The following is a 19,086-nucleotide window of genomic DNA, read 5'->3' as shown; positions in this document are numbered from 1 at the left end:
CATTAAATTTAATGTTCACGTATCTATTTCACAGATGAGAAAACTGAGGCTTAGAGAGATGCTGTAATTTGTTCAAGGTAATGGTTGTAATTCAACTGGTTAGAGGCAAAGCCAAAAACTGAACCCACATATCTATATCAGAATAAGCTCTTTCCATTAGATTATGATACTTTTCCAATGCCACAAATTTGGACCTTGTCCAAAACACTCAGTATCGGGTAAAGGAGTCCCTATCTTTTTTAGAACTTGTACTTTAGGTAAGGTTTTCATGGGTAATTAAGACAGGAGAGGGCCTGGGAAAGTTCTCTAAAGCTATGATCTCAGAGACACTGACAACTTTCTACAATATTCTAGACTCAAAAAATAATATACTATAGTATTTACACTATGGAACTGAGAAGATTTGGCAGGCTCAAAGGTCAATCTATTTTCTTTGAGGAGGTGATAGGAAAATACACTTTATAAGATACTTTTCTGTTTGTTTTGGCACTTGAAAATAACTGAATCACTCAGTGGGAATGAGATTTATCAAAACATTAAGCAGTACAAGAAAAATTATATAAGACTCTTTCTCTGGCCTCCACGAGAACTAAGGAGGGAGTCCACAAGCTCCAAGGGTTCTGAGTAAGACCACCCCTTCCCCAGCCACTAAAATCAAGAGCTGCCGGGGAACCTGGCATACTCCTGGCAAAATTCTAGAGCATTCACATCTATCTTAAGACCAGAACTAATTTTGTTGCTTTTAATCCCTACCTACATCAGTTACCAAAAGAAGCCCCCTACTCTAATTCTCATGGACAATAAAGTACAAACTCCCTCCCCCAAACACCCTGCACTTCCATTCCTCTTCCTACCTTTCTCAATACTACCTATGACCATTTGATACATTTTAGACTTTAATCATTTGTTTTTAACTATCATGTAAGCATGAGGACAGGGATTTTTGTCTGTTTCACTAGCTGCTATACCCCTAATAAGTGAAAACAATACCCGACACATAGTAGATGTTCACAGAAATAGGATAAATGGCAAATAAAGATGGAAAAGAGCAAGAATCACCCAATGAAAAGGCAAGAGTATCTTTTATAGACTGACAATAAGAACAGAAGTCATATTTGTGATGGTAAAGCACACAATTAAGAGTTAGAAAAAACCCAAGTTAGTTAGCATACTGATTTTAGTACTTCATAATAGTGTGAGCTTGGTCACACTAAGCTTCAGTTTCCATAAATGAAAATGGTGTACTATCTACCTCATAGAGCTATTATAAAAATTACTAAGGAATAAATATATGTATATCCAGGCCGACTGCTGCTGAAGGACTGTCAAGACCCTTGATCATGGCCAGTCCTTTTCCATTTCACTCTCTTCATTGACTGGAGAGTGAAACTCACTTTCAATTTTAAAAGAATTAAGAAGTATCAATCAATCTTGGTAATTCAATTTAGGAAATACAATATTAGGACAAAAATATATAACTTTGCTAATTCCATATGCTAATTTATTTATAGCTAAATAAATGTAAAGGAATACTTTATATCTTTGTATAATACTTTACAGATTACTAAAATGTACACATTCTTTATTTTATCGTCCTAACAATTCTGTAAGGTAGCTAAGAGTAAGGATTTTTATCGCATTTTAAATAAGGTAATATACATACGAACACCCTGGTATTTGGTAGGCACTCAGTTTGTTTCCTCCTTTTATGTAACTGATGAGCCTAAACCCTTATAACATGTCCAGTTACCAACAGGGTGAGGTTGGCAACTGCCAGTTCAGGGATGTTTCATTCTATCTCCTTTAATAATTTAAGTGACTTAAAATGATAGATAATTTTGTTTAATTATGAAACCTCCTGCATCAAACCCAAAAGTTCAGTTGTTATTATTTTTCACTACTTCTATCTTTTCATTACATTTATCTTACTGGCACATAAAACATCACTAGATATTTCCTGATTGAAAATTAGTCTCATGATATCAAAACTGTTTATAAATCTTTTACCCAAATTCACTGCTTGGGGCTGTAAGTGACAATTTTATGCTCCACTATGCACTTCTGCAAAGATTATGGTAAATAATGCACCTCAATCTTGCTGAATGAAGATTCATTTTCATTCTCAGTCTCCTCTTAAACACCACAGTCTCAGCTAATGGAGAGTGAAATGGAAAAGAACTAGTCATGATAAGGGAAGGCCCTTTTGACAGTCCTTCAAAAGCAGTCAGCTCCTGGACAATCAGTGTTTACTTTTAAAAACTTGAACTTATTTTTCTTTCTTGGACAGAATACCATCAGATATTTGTATTGTTCTAACATCATTCAGAGCAGTAACATAAACAGTGAACCAGCAGTGGCATGGATTCGCTAATGTGCAATTAGGAGAGGCAAAAATCACCTCCCATAAAGTGACATATCTAATTTGATAAAAGAGGTGTGAGTGATACTTACAATTGAACTTGACATGCTTGAGAAAATTCAATGTGCTAGTTCCCAGTCACTAGTCCAGGGCTCCTACTCACCTTTATTTCCTTGGTCTTCCTGATGGAGTAATATTAGCTACCTCCACTACTTCAATGGGACTCCCAATTCTGACTGAGCAGTTCCTCTCAAAAATCTGACTCCCCTAACTCTCACCAACCTTCACTGAACTTTCTCTATTAAAAACTGAATTCAAACCTTATCTGTGTGACCCTGTGTACTTTAATGCGCTCTGAGCAACTGTTCAGAAAGGAAAAATAAATAAATAAATAAATAAATAAATATCAACAATACAAAACTTTAAAACCCAAACAATTCTTTTTAGTTCTCATCTTACTTCTACTAGCTGAAATAAATGAAAATACTTATCATTTTCTTATTGTGAAACTCTCACCGTTTAGCTTCCATTTACCACCTCTGGCTACCTTTCCTCAGCTGTCTTTTTGGTTCCTTTTCATCTACCCAGTCTTTAAATGTCATTCTATCCTCTTTTTCCACTTTTCCCTAGCTATCTCAGTACCTCATGTGGGTATAATTCCTTTTCTTTTCTTTTTTTGTATGCTCATTATAGTGTACCTCTGTCTTTTCTCCCTAATTTTATATGGATATTTGTATTTTGTTTTCTTCTTTTTTTTTCCTATTCAGTAGTGAGTCTGATATGTGCCAGGCAATAGGTAGAGCATTATGGTGAGGAAAGGTACTCTTTACCCTTAATAGGCTTACAGCAGTAGAGAAAATGGACAAAAAAAAACAAGTAATTGCAATACAGATACAGTACAGTGCTTGGCATTACAGAGGTATGCAAATGGTGTTATGAGAATACACAGGCAAGATTTGCTACACGTGTCCCATGGTCATCTCAAAATCATGCCCACATGTCCAAAGCAGACCCCATCTTCACATAAACATGTTCTTCCTCACAGTCCCCTACCCTGGTTCATAACCACTGACCCAAAACAGGAATGTAAACAAACCCTTGACTCCTTTTCTCATTCTCCCTTGGAACTCTAATGAATTCTAGTTCCAAAATATACTCCAAATCTATTCCTTGTCATTCTTTATGTCACTGACTTGTGAATACTTCATCCTCTTTCAACTTAGCTGCAACTTAAGTCTCCCTCTCTAGACTCTCTCAACTCTCTCGATTATCAAAGCCTCATAGTTAATTTCTATGAAAAATTCAGATTTGTTCATATATCCCACCCCTTCCTTTGATTGCTCCTGACTAAAAACAGAATAAAATCCAGACTCCTTATATCATTAGTTCTTCAAAACCTAGAGCCCATCTAACATTCTAACCTTATCTCCTATCGAACCATACCAGACAACTCACCAAACGTGTCATGCATTTTTATGCTTTCAAGCTATTGCTCATGCTGTCTGCTAAGCTAGGAATGTGTCTTCATTTCCCCAATTAGTCCTTCTCCCCCATCAGCAATCTTGTGATATCAAATATTCAGCCTCTCCCTTTTCCCTTCTGCAATATTCTTTATTTCCCTCCTGGGCTCCTAAGGCTTTTTGTTTGCTTTTTAATTCTATCACAGAATTATTAACACTTATCACTTAGTAAAATGTTACACCTCTTTTCTCCTACACTATATTGATCATTCATTCCAGAAACAATTACTTAGTATAAACTACCATGGTAAATACTGAGGATACAATCACCAGACACAGTTCCTTTAAACTAACTACTTGTGGACAAGGATCTTAGGTTTTATTTATATTACCTTCATATCCTTGCTTACTGGCACTGCTCAATAAATTTGGTTAAATAATACTCTTTCATCGGTGTTTAAGTGATAGGATCTACATAACATGAGATGGACAAATGACAGATATGCTATACTACAAATGTGTGACACGAGGATGTGGATATGAATGACAAGTGAAATGAAGAGACTCAAAAAGAACTACCCTCAAGTGTGCCTGACTGACTCCAGTTAAACAACAATGAGCCACAAACATATCTTGGATTCACTCTGGATCAAAACACTCATCACACTTCCCTCTTAATCCCCATCATTTCTGTTGCTCTGCCAAGAAAACAAATGAGTACAGCTTTAGGGAATGAATCTTAAGGAAGATATTTAAAAATCATCTTGCCAACCTGAATGTCCACTGACAGCTGACTGGATAAAGAAGTTGTGGTATATTTATACAATGGAATACTACTCGGCCATAAAAAAGAATAAAATAATGCCATTTGCAGCAACATGGATTGACCCAGAGACTGTCATTCTAAGTGAAGTAAGAAAAAGAAAAATACCATATGATATCACTCATATGTAGAATCTAAAAGAAAAAAAAAAAGACACTATGAACTCATCTACAAAACAGAAACTGACTTGCAAACTTAGTAAACAATCTTACAATTACTGGGGAAAGAGGGTGGGAAGGGATAAACTTGGGAGTTTGAGATTTACAAATGTTAGCCACTATAAATAAAAATAGATTTAAAAGAAGTTTGTTTTGTACAGCACAGGGAACTATGTTCAATATCTTGTAATAATCTTTAATGGAAAAAAAATGAAAACAAATATATGTACGTACATGCATGACTGGGACATCGTGCTGTACACCAGAAATTGACATTGTAATTGACTGTACGTCAATTTAAAAATTTTTTAAATAAAAAAAATGAAAATCATCTTGCTAAATCTAAAGAGAGGATAATACTTACCAGTTTCTGAGTAACAATTACATATGCCCAACATGGTACTAAGGAGCTTCACATGCATTGTTACTAATCTTTACACTAACCTTTCCATATAGGTATTAATTTCATATGACAGACAAACTGAGAACTTGATCCAAACACAGGTATCTAGGTGCCTCTGTCCTTTTCTGGAATGCATATCTCCTCCTTGGTGTTCTATCACCACTCTCTCCCCACCCACTCCATATTCTACATTGCTCCTAGCTGTACCCTTCTAAAACACATATCCAACAAGGTTACTCTCTGTTCAGAAAAACAAATAAGGAATTAGCCCCCCCCCCAATCAAGTCTCAAAGATGTTGCAGCAGGCCAATTCCTGTGGGTTTGTAGTCTTTTAAAATTAAACAAGTAGAAAAGTTATTTTTTTTAATCATACTATATTAATCTCAGCGTTTTTCTTTTTTTCCTGGCTCTGAGATTTGTTTCCCTGCATTGGTTTTCACATGAATTTCTCATAGCCTATCGCTGGAAAGGGCGGGACAAATCTAACAAAACTCAATGGAAAATCATCCCTTCTTTATAAAAATAAATTCCTATCCATTACTAATTGCTAAACAATAGATGCGTCTTTTTTTAAGTCTGATTTTGAATTTGGGAGCTGTTTCTTTGAATTATTTCAGTGAGCTAAGAAAACCACATTAATTTATAAGCCTTCTGAATAATTTCACCTTAGCTTTAAAAACCAAAAAGAAAACAGAACAATCATCTTGGGCCTACAGCACCTAAAGGCAAGAAAATCCAGCTTATCTAAAAGTTACTTTTAAGCAAATTTTAACCTAAAACACCTGTGACAATTTACTTCTTTAAACTATGAAGTGACTCTTTTAGTTCAATTCCAGATGAACTACACCTTAATTATAGGAATATAATATTTGGAAAACAAGTTTTTTTAATTTTAAAAAAGCTTTTAAAAGTTGTAATCTTTAAAAATTGTGGTTAAATATACGTAACATAAACTTAACGATTTTAGCCATTTTTAAGTGTATAGTTCCACGGCATGAAGTACATTCACACTGTTGTGCAACCATCACCACCATCCATCTCTAGAACTTTTTCATCTTTTCCAACTGAAACTGTGTACCTATTAATTCTAATTCCCATTCCCCCAGGGAACTGACATTCTACTTTCCATCTCAATGAATTTGGCTACTCTAGGTACCTTACAGAAGTAGTGGAATCCTACAGTATCTGTCCTCTTATGACTGGCTTATTTCACTTAGTATAAAGTCTTCTAAGTTCATCTGTGTTACAACACATGTCAAAATTTCCTTTGTTTTTAAGGCAAATAGCATTCCATGGTATGTATATACCACATTTTATTTATCCACTCACTGATCAATAAAAGTTTCTAAAGTCGAATTGTACCTTTATAGGATCTTTAGGATAAAACTCAAAATCAATACAGAAAAGTGCCTAAAGACGACAACCAATATTTTTCAGAGTTATTTCTCACTTTCTCATGACTAACCAAGCTTTATTAAGACTTTTTAAAGTTAACGGTCTGGTAGTATATTAAAAAAAACAACAACTGGGATTTGAGCTCCTCAGTCTTTTTTTATTTGACTTAGACAATGTTGTAGCTTCAGTTTTCTCACACATAAAATGAGGGGACCAAACCCTTTCTACTCTTCGTGAATGAGAGTATCCAGGAAGGGGAGGGGGAGGAAAGACAGGTGCTTCCCAGCTGTAATCCATAATGTAAGCATAATTAGTTCCATTTTTACAAATAAAGAAACTGGGTCTCAGAATCATTAAGCAGCTTACCTTCAGTCATATATTAAGTAAATTCAAGACTTGGGATATCTCTATCTTTCTGATTCCAAAGTCCACACTCTCCCCTCTTTATCTTGATACTTTTAATGAAAAGTACAAAAAGAAGTGGGGATGAAATGCACATAAAACAATTCTTTTCACTCTGTGTTGCTTATGTGAGTGCAATACTGTTGACACCTGAAAAGATAAACCATGTAAGTGGTTTCCCCAGGTTCCTATGGCCATTTCAGTAAACAACACTATTTTTTTTTTTTTTTTTTTACAGAACTCTAGGTATGTTGGCTTTATGCCACTTCAACACAGTATCTCTGGAAATAAATATTTAAATTGTTTGGGTACCATTGCCACAACAGAAACCCACTTGTGGGAACACAGGGAGAGTTAGCTTAATGTTAATAAACTACTCATTCACAAGGTCAGATTACATTTCCAACCTTAGTACTACACAGTTTCTAAAAAAAGTATCTTTGTATTTACTTATTCTGGAACAGATTTCTGAAGCATAATATAATTTACACTAGTGTGCTATAAATATAAAAACATGAATATTTTTAAGCAATGCAGAACTGTCCAGACTTTCCTTCCTTTTAGGAAATAGTCAATACAGTTCCTTCTCATCCACAGCAAACAAAATGAACCTATTCCATTTAGAATATCTATCGGTCTATCCTTAGATAGAAATGTTTATATTATTAATTTCTCCTTAAACTATGTGAATTTAACGCCAAGCAAGCAAATCATTCAATAGATGACCAAAGCCTGAGATGAATGCAGTAAATATGGTTTCTCTTTTCTATAACCTCTGATTTTCAGGGGAATGTGTGTAGACAAACCATGAATGTACAGCAGAAAACACACAAGTCTTCTGCACTTTCTGATATAAGGCGGCCCTGGCTCATAGCTACATAAGGATGGTGGGACATTTGGTAAGTGTTGAATAGGAGGCGAACAATGAATAAACATTTACTGAGCACAGTACTGAACGAGGCGTCGTGTAAGACGATAAAAGAATTCACAAACAATTAAATTTAGTTTCACAGATGTTTTTAAACCTATCTGAAAAGATCTTTTCTCACAACCAAAAAAAGTAAAAATAATTTAAAAATTGTTCTGCTAGGGAACAATTTTTATCTAAGAATTCACTTTTGAAGTTTGACAGAAATCAGATTTTTAATTCACAGGTAACTCAACAGGTAACTACAATAAAAATATAACCATTTCTCTTCTGTAGGTATTTCAGAGGTCTATTCATAGAAAATTGTGTATCACAGCAAAAGAGATTTACATGACACGTTTCTATTCTCACCTTGCCAGGATCCGTTTATCAGTATACTTCAAGGGCATGAGAGTTTATTACCTCTATGATAAAAAAAAATGATTAACACATGGCTCTTTCCAGTAGTATTATACAAATGCCCAACATTTAATCCAAGTTAGCCTTGAATGCTATCTCTTAATACTCATGATGATATTTAAAATGTTTCCAAAGAAAGATTCTGTACATCAATTTCTTTTCCTGGTACAAGGGCCACCCTCAGAAAATGCAAAACAAGATGATAACCATAGTTTGCTGGGTTATAATCACCAAAATGTACAAATAAAGCAAAATGGGAAAAAGAAATTTTAAAAATAATCAAATTGGTGTCAAGCTTTAAGAGTTAATGACATTTTGCTAAAGTTACCACAGAAACCAATTTGTTAATATATCTTGAGATGCCATATTTTAATACGAAGAAAAATTTACTGCCACAAAGATTAACAGATGCCAAGGAGTAGTGATTTATTACATAAAAGCTGAAGCAACCTTAACTGGAGATGCAAAACAACCATGCATTAACTCAAGAGAGGTGCAAACCTCCAAATCGGGCAGCACAGCCACAAAATTAAGAAGACATAGTCCCATGTTTTAGAGCCAAGGTAATATATACTATTTAATGTCAAACATGAACTTAAAAGCAAGTTTAGGACTTTATTTTTACTGCTTTATGATCCACAGAAAAAGGTATGGGGGGCGGTTAGGCCTTATAGAACTCTGGTAGACAGAACAATCTTCAAAAAGTTCTCACTGATGAGTACCTCAGAGTACTATGGTTGCTCTGGCAAGAGAGAGACTTTCAGGCTAAATTCTATAAACTAAAATATTCATGACTTGCACATGAACAGAAATAAGGCAGTTAAGGGTCAAGAGCAGTTATAATATAAGCTTAAGTGTCTATCCAGGATCGTTTTGACTTATAAGTTTTCTAAAGAAGGAGGATCTCAGGATCAACACAAAACTGGAGGGGGTGGAGGGAGACCAGGTAATCATTTTATGCAAAAAAGAAACAGCTGTTAAATTGATATGTTTTATCATGTATACTCATGGACAGCCAAGTCCTTAGCCTTGGATTTTCCTTCTTTAGGATCTAATTACAGAAAACCAATAAAACAAGGCAATTACATATAAAGCACCCAAATGTCATACCAAACTCTGCTCTATGTATGTTGGTTAAATTAGCATTTCTTTAATATTTGAGTTCTATCTCCAAGAAAGATTATTTAAGAGTTTTATATTCACTTATTTCACATGCTTGAGAAGTGTAATAATATCTGATTATACTGAAAACTACAAAGATAACATTTGGGCAGCATATGTAAGAATCTTAGCACACCAGTGTAAATAGACACTCAGCAGCTGCATTGATTTAAACTAATTATTTTCTGAAGCCTGTACTCAAAGCTCACTTGTTAAAAAGATCATTGTGGAATGGTGAGACCTTCAAAGTAGGCTTCACTTCAGCTGGAAACATGCTCAACTAAAGACAATGACTTCTTTAAAAAAAATCCGGTTGTAAAGGTTAGCTGGAAACATATTCAATAAAAGAAAATGACTTCTTTAAAGAATCTGGGCTGAGAAGTTGAGTTATGTTTATAGAAAATCATATAAATGTATGTGTATAAATGTAAATGATGTGTATAATACACTTCTTTCAATACGCAGAAGATAACAGGTGTCTTCACTTTTACAGAATCCCACTAAACTACCATTTAATCCAGATTACGCACTTGTAAACTGCTAATTAAACACTACGCCAAAAAATGCCAAAATGCATATAGCTGACAGGTTAACTATCCAAACATATACCTTAATACCAATGAACCGAGTTAGTTATCTGTAAACTGAGTTATAAAATTGAAACGAAAAGGAAGTGTACCACAACATAGCAATTTTTGTTTTAATTAAAATTTGAGTTGATAACATGTATTAAAGCCATACGTAAATCTTAAATGTTACCAATAAACACACATCAACCATGGATTCAAATTTTATTATGCAAACTGAGGTCTACAAAGGAAGATCATAAAAAAAAAAACTCTCCCTTATCCATTTTCAGTTTTGTACGTAAATGCCACTTAAAAGCCTTAAATATATATTAAAATAGCACCTTACACACGTTTGAATTAAGGCTAACAGGTCCTTCGTTTAAAAAAAAAAAAGTTGAATATGCACTCCCTTGGCACCTAAACTTTTTTTTCAACTTTTCAAACATCAGTTCAATTCACTCTTCATTGTTTTTTCTTTCCCTTCCTACATAGACAAAGCAGGTGGAATCACACACACACTCACGACTTCCTAGTTCAGTCACATATTCGTTAATATAGGTATTTATTCGAAAGAAAATATCAAATGAATTGTGAAACCCTGTCCTTGACAGTTTTTTTTTTCCACTGACAAAAAACAAGAAAAGCCAAAAGATGTAAAATGCAAGTTGGAACACGATTTTAAACTAACGGAGTACTTGTAGTGTGAGCACTAGTAGCTTGATCACTTAACACGTCTACTAGGACATTTGCTTCCAAAATATAGGAATCCCTGAGTAACCATATAAGCATGGAGACGCCTGTAAAAAAAAAACAGGTGCAGATGATAACAGTCTGAATGTTAGAAAAGTAGGGACCAAAGTAGTACCAGGCAATGGACAGCGAACTCCTGGAACTCTGGGGTGATTCTCTGGCTCAACAAATAAAACCCTGGTTGCTGAGAATCAAGACACAGCAATGAGGCACTGGGGGCAGATATTCAATTATCTGGGGCGAGTGGGATGCCGGAGGCACTTCAGTTGCAGACGGGGAAAACGAGACAGAAAGACCAACACGAGATGGCAGACCGACACTAGACTAGAGCAAGTCTTTAAATTAGGCGCAGCCCAGGAAGCTAGCCTGAGGCCAAAGCCAGCCCAAGTCACAGCCTAAGGCCCAACGGGCAATAGGGAGAAACTGAGGCGGAGGAAGCTGCTAGACTCCCAAATAGGACTTGTCCCAAAACATGAAAGTCAAAACATAAACCGGCTTTGCTGAGGGGCGAGAGGGAATGCCGCAAGTGCAGGACTGAGGAGACAGACACCCACCCAAACAGGGGGAACCGGTTTGGGCAGGGGCTGCCCAAACGTTCCCGCTTGCGCATGCGTCCTCCCCCTCCGCCGCGGCTCCCCCTCCCCCCAATCACGGTTCCCCTCAGAACCCGGCTCGCCGAGGAAGCTGAGCGCAGTCTCGCCGGCCCAGCCCCGCGGGATGGGAACACAACTTGGCTCCCCACAGGGGTCGTCAGAGGACCCTCCCCGGGCTTGGTAGATAGGAGGGTGGGAGGAGGAGGAGGGGAAACGCGGCCCTACCCGACCCGCCGTCTCCTCCTCCGCTGCCCGTTCGCCGTCCCAGAGGCTCAGCCGCTTGGGCCTCCCCAGCCGCCCTGCCCCCTCCCTCCCCGCCCCCTACTCACGTGAGAGCGGCTCCTTCCTCTCTACACCCCGCCTCCTGCCCTGTCTCATAGGCCCTCGGCTAAGCCGAGCGGCCCCATTGGCCCAACAACAGGCGGCGAGGGCGTACTTCCTTTCCTCGAAGCCCCAGTTGTGCTTTTAGCCCGCCTCCGGAGTCTGCGCCTGCGCGAAGTCTGTACCCTGGGAGCGGGACTCAAGATACAGTGGATCTGTGTCTGCAGCAGGAACTATAAAGCTGCACTGCCGAAGGGAAACAGGCTGGGTAGCACCTGTTGCCCCTAAGAGCGGGTACGACCCCAAAGACGACTGGTGCCAAAGCAAGGAACCCCCTATTCACCTTTAACGTTCAAGTGCTGTTTCAAAAGCACCCTTAACGATGTTACTCAACTCACCTGGCCTTTAAGGAGGGCGCACAACATGCCAGGGATTGTGATAGGTAGGTCCTTTTACAGGTGTATCACTTGGCTTTACCACAGACCTTGAGAATATGATTTTTCTCATTTTGTAAAGGAGCCCGGCCTAAATAACAATTCAGTCTAAAAGTCAAAACTTTTGACTTTAAAGTCAAGTGCGACGGGCTACAACACGGCTGCCTTAAAGTATTTGAGACACATAGAATAGAACAGAAATGAAACAGGTTTCAGAGTATTACTCAAAGATGGGGCTGGGATTTTATTTAAAAATCATTCAAAAGTGATAATGCAGCACAATGGAAATAGAATGAAGTTTAAAGTCCCTGCCCTGAATAAATTTACACTGTAGTTAGGAATAAAAACAATGATTATTAAACGTGTTACTTAAGTCTTTATGAAATATTTCTACGGCCTCTCCCTTACTCTCTTTAGTCAAATAGCGTATGCTCTTTTCCTGGTGAATGAGTCATTCGCAATGTTTTCCTGTAGATTTTACATCCAAATCAACCACAGGAAAAAAAAAAAAAAAAAGCTGTGCTGTTGCAGTCCTCTTTGTGACTTGTCTATTTCAATAGACTTGGCTGCACTCCCACAGGAAAGTAGCATTGTTCCTTTTCTCCTTTACAGTTATATAATAATACACACCCATTTTAAAGTATTCAAATAATAGATATAATGTTATAAAGAAAGTAAAATCCTCTGAAATCCTGACAAAACCACTTTTAATATTTTGGTGACCATACATTCATGTATTTCTTGATTCTCATGTATACCCCCAATATTTACATAAATCTTAATATACAAAATTTTATTACAGAATCATTCAGTATGTCCTAGAGAAAGGTAGAAAATTGGGACAACCTAAAATAAAAAATAAAAACATCACATTCCCACTACAAATGTTAATACTTTAATACACATCCCTCTTTGTGTGTCTACATATTGTTTTCCAAAATGAGATCACAGTTTAGCAATCTGCTTTATTCAGTTAACATCTACCTTACCATTTCAGTAAACTTTCTTCTCATCTAATTCCTGTATCACATTCATATTTTCTGACAACCTAAAAATATTTTTATAGCTGGCTTTCCCAAATCAGTAATGTCATTTTAGTAAATTTTCCTCTCATTTAATACCTAACTATATTTAAATTTTCTGTTGACCAAAATATATGTTTTTCACAGCTAGTTTTCCTAAATCTGCATCCATCCAGACCCACACTTTGTATCTGGTTGTGATGTCCCTAAGTATTTTTTAATTTAGCGATGAAGAAAATAAAATTGAAAGACACTGGCTTACTGAAGAAATCAGTCCCGTTGAAGTGAAAAATTTCCCACCTTCTGGATCTGAATCGTTGCTTCCTCAAGAAGTCACTGAGTTTATTTCTCTAGACCTTGTATTTCCTGGAGACTGGAATTTATATCTCAAGTTCAATGGATTGACGTGGCAAAGTGGAGCCAAAATGGGAAGATCCCTGAATGCTAAACTAAGGAACATGAAGTTCAATCTATAGACACAGGTATCCTTAGAGGTTTCTGAGGGCAGTGTCAACATCAGAGTTTTTTGTCTTTTTTTTTTTTTTAATTCTGGTAGAAGTAAAGAAGGCAAAACAGGGAGTAAATAGAACATTTGGAGGCTAAGATAAGCAAGGCTTGAACTAGAGAGGAAGAAAGGAGGGAAAAAGGAACAGGGTTTGAAAGAAATATTTTCAGGTTTGTTGATCCTTTTTTCTGCCTGCTCAAGACTGATTTTAAACCCCTCTAAGTGAATTTTTTATTGTTATTGTATTTATCTGTTACTGTACTTTTCAACTCCAGAATTTCATTTTAGTTCTTTTTTTTTTTTTAACAATTTCTTTCTCTTTAATGATATTCTCATTTTTTAATATATCATTTTCCAGATTTCATCCATGTTTTCTTCTGGCTTAATGAGGAACTTAAGATAGTTGTTTTAACTTCTTTGTCTAGAAAGTTAGACATCTAAACTTTCTCAAGGATGGTTTTCTGTTGATTTCTTTTTTTTCTCTGAATGGGTCATACTTTCCTGTTTCTTTGTATACCTTTTGATTTCTTATTGAAAATGGACATTTGAATCTTATAATATGGTAACTCCCAAAGTCAGATTCTCCCTCTTCTCCAGGGGTTGCTTTTTTTTTTTTTTTTTTTTAATTGTTGAAAGGTGTCTTTGTGCTGGGTATCACAGAGTGTCAGCCTGAGGTGAAACCATGAGGTCGTCTCAGGTTATTTCTGAGCCTGTATCTTTTCCTGGTTATACATGGTGTCTTTCTAATTTCCCCCATGTAAGTAGTTTCCTTTCAATGTCCTAGTTCTTAAATGTCTGGCTCCTAAATGGGGTAAAAGGGGAAAAGCCAAACAAACAAAACAGGTGCTGTTCCTTTAAATCCCTTCGAAGTCAATTCAGTGGGTAGGGTTGGAACATGGCAGCTAGATTCTGCCTGCACTTGAAAACTCAAAAGCAATCAGCAATCAGAGCACAGAACTCTAGTATTTTGAGAACCAGATTCTTATTTCCCGCTCTAGCTCCAGCAAGTCACTCCAGGAATGTGAATTATGACTGCCTACCACAGTGCTGAGGGGTAGGAGACGGGTAGTGCTATCACACTGAAGGCTGACATTGACTGAAATTAACATCAGTTTACCACCACACTTTTCCCTGAAAGATGCAAGCATTCAAATAGCACCTGTAGTTCCAAAGTAGTTACTTCAGACAATTTCTGCCAGTACAATTGTTGTGTAGGTAGAGAGATGGATTCCATGTTCTTCCTACTCCATCTGAGAAACAGAGGGGAAAAAAAAAAAAGGAATGAAGAAATGTGAACAGTGAACAAAGCCAAAAGGATCTGTGGGACATTATAAACAGAAACAACATACTACTGTAGGCATCTCAAGAGAAGACAGAAAGGGAAGAAAGAAAAATAACCTAATCTAAGTGTAGAAAGCCAAAGAAAAGAGAGAATCTTGAAAGCAGTAAGAGAGAATAACTCATTACATACAAGAGATCCTCAGTAAGGTTATCAAACAATATCTCATCTTAAATCTTGGAGGCCAGAAGACAGTGGGTTGATAATATTGAAAGTGCTGAAAAAAAAAAAAAAAACTGTTGACAGGGAATTCCATACCTGGAAAAACTGACATTCAAAAATGAGGGAGAAATTAAGATATTCTCTGATTAAAAAAAAAAAAGCTAAGGGAATTCATTACCACTAAACCTGCCCTTCAACAAATGCTAAGGGAATCCTTCAGGTTGACATGAAAGGATGCTCAACAGTATTTAAAGCCATATGAAGAAATAAAGATCTCTGGCAAAGATAATACATGGGCAATTATAGAAGTAATACTATAATTATCATTTAACTCCACTTTTTATTTTCTATATGATTTAAAAGACAAATGCATAAAAATATTAATCTAGTTTATTGCACACACAGTGTATAAAGACGTAATCCGTAACATCAACAACAGTGAGATGGGACAGAGCTGTACAGAAGAGTTTTTGTATGCTACTGAAGTTGCTATCAATCTAATTAGACTGTTACAACTTTTGGCTGGTAAATGTAATTCCCATGGCAACCACAAAGGAAATGTCTATAGAATATATGTGGAAGGAAATACAAGGTAAATCAAAACTTTTTACTCCAAAAATTCAAATAAACAGAAAAAGGCAAAAATGGAAGAAATGAAGGACACAAACGCTATAAGTCCAATAGAAAACAAATAGCAAAATGTCCCTCCTTATCAGTAGTTACTTTAAATGTAAATGGAATAAACTCTCCAACTCAAAGGCAGAGATGGGCAGAATGGGTTCTTTTAAAAGATGATCCAACTACATGCAGTTAGAAAAGACTCACTTTAGATCGAAAGATATTAATAGTTAAAAGTGAAAAAACAAAAAGATATTCCATGCAGGTATTAGCCTAAAGGGAGCTGAGGTGCTTATACTAAAATCATACAAAATAGACTTTAAGAAGTTTACAAGAGACAAAGAACGTCATTATATATTAATAAAAGTTTCAATAAAGCAAGATTACATAAAAATTATAAATGTCTACATAACTAGTAAAAGACTCTCAAAATACATGAAGCAAAAATGACCAGAATAAAAGGGAGGAATAAACAGTTCCACAGCAATAGTTAGAAACTCTAATAGTGCATATTCAGTAATGAAAAGGACAACCAGATAGAAGATACATTAGTAATTAGAGGACTTGAACATCACAATAAGCCAACTAGATCTAACAGAAATATATAGAACATTCCACCAAACAATAGCAGAATATACATTGTTTTCAAGTTCACTTCGGACATTATTCAGGACAGGCCATATATTAGGCCATAAAACTAGTCTCGATAGATTTTAAAAGATATTATACAAGGTATCTTATCCAATTACAATGAAATGAAGTTAGAAATCAACAGAAGAAAAACAGGAAAATTAAAAAGATGTACAAATTAAACAACACACTCAAAGAACAAATGGTCAAAGAAGAAATCAAAAGGGAAATTAGAATATACTTGGAAATGAATAAAAATGATAACACAGCATACCAAAAGTTAATAGGATGCAATGAAAGCAGTAATCAGAAATTTATTGTAAATGGCTACATTAAGAAGAAGAAAGATCTCAAAATAATACCGAACTTCATACTTCATGCAGTAAGACAACAAGAAAAATAACAAACTAAACCCAATGCTTGCAGAAGGAATGAAATAAAACAGCGTGGAGATAAAACAAAAGAAGAATAGAAAAAGGGAAAAATCAGTGAAACCAAAAGTTGTTTCTTTGAAAACATCAACACAAGTCAACAAAACTTTAAATAGACTGACAAAGAAAAAAGAGAGAACAAATAACTAAAATCAGAAATAAAAGTGAGGATATTACTTCTGACATTCCAGAAATAAAAAGGATTATAAAAGAATACAATGAACAATTGTATGCCAACAAATAACCTAGAAAATCATGGAGAAATTTCTTTAAGCACACAAATTACTTATATAGATGCCAGATAAATTAGAAAAATCTCAACATACCTATAACAAGTAAGGAGATTGAGTGAGTAATTAAAAACCTCCCAAAAGAGAACAGTCCTGCACCAGATGGCTTCACCAGTGATAGAACTAAGGGGAAAAAACTCATGATCATCTCAATTGATGCAGAAAAGGCATTTGACAGAATACAATGCCTTTTCATGATAGGCTGACATGAGATCTTTCAGAAAAGTAGTTATAGAGGGAGAATTCCTCAACACGATAAAAGTATTTGTGAAGATCTATTATCACATCTAATATCAAACTCAATACTTTGGCTATACTTCTAAGATCATGAACAAATCAAGGGTGCCTCCTTCCACTGCTGATATTCAACACTGTACTAGAAGTTATAGCCAGAACTATTAGACAAGAAAAACAAATAAAAGGCACCCAAATTGTAAAGGAAGAGGTAAAACTATATTCAGAGGCAACATAATCATATACATAGAAAATCTCAAAGAATCCACCAGAAAACTTCTAAAGCCTAAAGATAATTCCAGCAACGTTGCTGGGTACAAGAACAACACACAAAAATCAGTTGTGTTTCTACACACCAGCAACAATATGAAAAGGAAATTAAGTAACAATTCCACTTACAATATTATCAAAAAGAGTTAAATACCCTGAAAACTAGAAAACCTTGCTGAAAGAAATTAATGAAGACCTAAGTACATGGAAAGACATTTCATATTCTTAGACAGGAAGACTTAAAACTAAGATGGCAATGTTACCCAAAGTGATCTACATATTCAACATTATCTCTATCAAAATCACAACAGTCCTTTTCTCAGAAATGTAAAAGCTGATCCTCAAATTCATACGGGATTTCAAGAGGCCTGGAATTGCCAAAACAATCTTGAAAAAGAAGAATAAAGTTTAAAGACTCATACTTCCTCACTTAGAAACTTCCTACAAAGCTACAATAATTAACAGAAAATGGTGCTAGTATAAGGCCATACATTCAGTCAAATGTAATAGAACAGAGCACTCAGCAATAATTCTCACACGTATGGTCATTGATTTTCAACAAAGGTGTCAAGCCTTTTCAATGAGGAAAGGACAAACAAATGGTGATGGAGAAACAATAACCATATGCAAAAGAATGAAGCGGACTATCGCCGTGGTGACAGTTACACAACATTGTGAAGGTACTTAAAACATGGAACTTCACACCTACAAATGATAAATTCAGTGTGTGTTTTACCACAATACCCACCTCCCCTCAGCCCCACCCCCGCCAAAAGAAAAAAGAAAAAAAGAAAGAAAGGAGAACCCAGTGAGCAATTGGATTAGCAAGGAGGAAAAGGACTCTAGAATAATACTAAAGTTTTCTGGTTGCCGGCACTGCGTGGGTGATGCTGTTCACTAACACAAGGACCACAGGAGATAAGAAGCAGGTTTGCAGATGAACTTGAGTTCAAAGGTACATAACACTGAACCAATTGTAAATGACTACTAGGTAGTTGGCCATAGAGCTCAAGAGAGCTGTCTGGTCTGGCGAAAGAAATTTGTGAATAGTCAGCACATTGTAGATAACGGGGATTGCAGGAGATCCCTGGGAAACACCAACATCAGAAAAGCCAGGGAAATGAGCTTCCTTCCCTATACTTTCTGGGCCCCAAGGAGGCGAGTCCACATCCCTAGGCGGGAGGGACTTACCTAAGCTTTAAGAGCCGAGGCGCCCCCAAGGCCCACGCAGGCAGCAGACGGCCGAAGCCCCTCTCGAAAGGAGCCGCTGAAAAAGAGCGGAGCGCGCACAACAGAGCTCCGGACGCACCTCGGGTCACCGGCGGGGACGCTTGCGGGAGCCCGGCGCACTCCCTGCACCCCGCCCACAGCTTCCCTCTCCCGGCCCTGCCGCCCTCCCAGCCTTCCGATTGGCGGAGAGGACCATGGGA

At 36.5% G+C, this 19,086-nt stretch overlaps 1 protein-coding gene and 1 long non-coding RNA gene across 6 annotated transcripts in view; both read right to left on the bottom strand.

Annotated features, from left to right (window-relative positions):
* The window catches only part of RABGAP1 (RAB GTPase activating protein 1), a 134,637-nt gene extending 122,937 nt beyond the window's left edge, over positions 1–11,700 (bottom strand). The window contains exons 1-3 of one of the 4 annotated variants that reach the window (XM_031450405.2): positions 11,626–11,700; positions 8,280–8,332; positions 6,965–7,150 (exon numbers count right to left, since the gene is read on the bottom strand). The gene's annotated coding sequence lies outside the window, so the exon portion shown is untranslated. The remainder of the gene's footprint in view (positions 1–6,964; positions 7,151–8,279; positions 8,333–11,625) is intronic. The other 3 variants (XM_031450401.2, XM_064490500.1, XM_031450400.2) reach the window with 3 other exon arrangements.
* Positions 11,701–12,365: 665 nt separating this feature from the next.
* LOC135322310 (uncharacterized) lies at positions 12,366–19,025 on the bottom strand. 2 transcript variants are annotated; one of them, XR_010382803.1, is made up of 3 exons: positions 18,848–19,025; positions 15,154–15,238; positions 12,366–14,932 (listed from the first exon to the last, which is right to left on the bottom strand). It is a non-coding gene; the product is annotated as an uncharacterized LOC135322310 (long non-coding RNA). The 2 variants fall into 2 exon arrangements; XR_010382804.1 differs by lacking the exon at positions 15,154–15,238.
* Between the last annotated feature and the right edge of the window lie 61 nt (positions 19,026–19,086).

This window comes from Camelus dromedarius, chromosome 10 (assembly GCF_036321535.1).
Source record: "Camelus dromedarius isolate mCamDro1 chromosome 10, mCamDro1.pat, whole genome shotgun sequence".
NCBI lineage: Eukaryota > Metazoa > Chordata > Mammalia > Artiodactyla > Camelidae > Camelus > Camelus dromedarius.
Note: the sequence above shows the minus strand (reverse complement) of the source record. Positions and strands in the feature narration are given on the sequence as shown.